This window comes from Sinocyclocheilus anshuiensis, unplaced genomic scaffold (genome assembly GCF_001515605.1).
Source record: "Sinocyclocheilus anshuiensis isolate Anshui unplaced genomic scaffold, SAMN03320099.WGS_v1.1 scaffold122, whole genome shotgun sequence".
NCBI lineage: Eukaryota > Metazoa > Chordata > Actinopteri > Cypriniformes > Cyprinidae > Sinocyclocheilus > Sinocyclocheilus anshuiensis.
Window position 1 is genome coordinate 1274306 of NW_015544153.1, and position 1859 is coordinate 1276164.

The window sequence follows — 1859 nt, forward strand, 5'->3', positions numbered from 1 at the left end:
AGCTAATTTTAAGGCGAATAAAACAACTTACTTGCTGCAATGAGTAACTCTTACTTCAAATATTCAAGTAGCCACAACAAAACCGATGACATTAATACACCAGTGAGAGGCAGCAGTGCGCTAATGTGTTGCTACTGTGCAACAAAACAACAGAAGAAGAAATACGGAAGGTTAGAGAACATGCGCAACAAGCAACGTTTTTTTTTAATTTGTGCGCCGAATTTGCTGAGACTGCTTGCATTTTTACCACTGGACAAAGACTGATTACTTCTATACAATAATAATAAGGTAAGTTTAAAAAAATAATTGTGTCAATGTATCTTTCTGTGTGCTGCTAATTTTAACTGACTAACCTTGTCAGCGGTGTTAGCTAACAGATACCAAAGATCTTTGCTATTCTGCTGTTAGAAAAAAGACTAGAAATACATAACTTGTGGCGTAGTTTGGCGAATTTAAGACTTTTTTTACTTTTCAAACTGAAAAATTTGTAGCTAGTTAAAAAATGAAAAGTCGGAGTTGCAATTCAAGAACATGCCAAAAGTCCTCAAGATGAGCTCACAGTAGGTTTTAAAGTCAATCTTTATGTGCCACTGATAACTAATTGTTTACTGTAATCTTTTGCAGTGTTAACTCTATAATTTTGTAACACTGAGTCTTTGGTCACTTAAGTTATTTTTAAGTTAACCATTTTATTGTCAATATTTTTAATACATCACAATCATAGTCATCACGTGATCACACATTTAAGGTTTAAACTGAATGAGCTCTTTGTCTTGCAGTAATTATTGCTTTGCTGTGTTGAAACACTTACTACTGTAATACAGAGGAAATGCTGCTTTTCAATTGGTTTTATGACTGAGGCCTCAAGTAGATATGTATAGAAGTTTTCTTTCTTGTAAAGTATGCAAATATCAAGGAATGAATGTGTCTGTAATCTACAATTCACAACAATAGTGGAACTTGCCTTTAACTGAAGAATTATTTGTCATATTTAGGACAAGTGCTTGTGGCAGCTGTCTTCTCTGAACAGCAGTCTCGTGAACACCGTACTGTTTCGGCCTCAGTACACTGAAGGTAAGGTATTTCATTTTTAATCTCTTATACAGCAGTAGAGCAGTTTTTGACTCAATCATGTGCTACACTTTATTTAAAATTTCAAATAATTTCTTGCGGATGAAATATACATGTAACCACTATTTCTTTTCTTTTTTTCACAGATCTAAGAAAACACTAAACACCCTACAACCCCTAAAAATGTATGTTGCTACCTTAAATGTTTTCAATATTTTTTATAATATTTAATAATAATATTTAAAATAAACCATGTCATTGACTTCTTTATTGACACTTTGACAAACATATTTGTACTGTAATTTTTGAATGTCTTAAACTTGTTTTTCTTTTTTTACTTCTAGAACCCAGATTTGACAGCAGTGCACACCCATCTGAGGCCGACCTGTTTTACTTCATGATCACCCCAGATACTTCTACAACTAACCCGCTTTGTAAGTTCTCATAGCTACACCTTAAAGAAGCACATAATTTTGGGGAAATTTCCTGTGTATTTGCTGATAAATTACTGAGATACTTTTATAAAGATTAATGTTGATTATATACCTAGTTCAACAAAAAAATGAAAATTATGCCACTTAATCTCCCTCCTGTCATTCCATCCCATAAAAAAGTGTGCATCTTCAAGACACGAATGACGATATTAACCCCAAAACTCTGACACCCAAGAAACCATAAAATAAATCCATATGAATGGAGCCGTGTAATCTACTTTTGGGCCAAACTGTTCAATGAATGGTAAGGAGCAGTTTCAGTTATATTTCCACTTGAACTTGGTTAGGCATAGT

The 1859-nt window shown here is 33.5% G+C and overlaps 1 long non-coding RNA gene across 1 annotated transcript; it reads left to right on the forward strand.

The window, feature by feature from the left end:
* The first annotated feature begins 195 nt into the window (after positions 1-195).
* Positions 196-1242, forward strand: LOC107695236 (uncharacterized). The gene is made up of 3 exons (XR_001634973.1): positions 196-288; positions 996-1074; positions 1218-1242. It is a non-coding gene; the product is annotated as an uncharacterized LOC107695236 (long non-coding RNA).
* Positions 1243-1859: the final 617 nt, after the last annotated feature.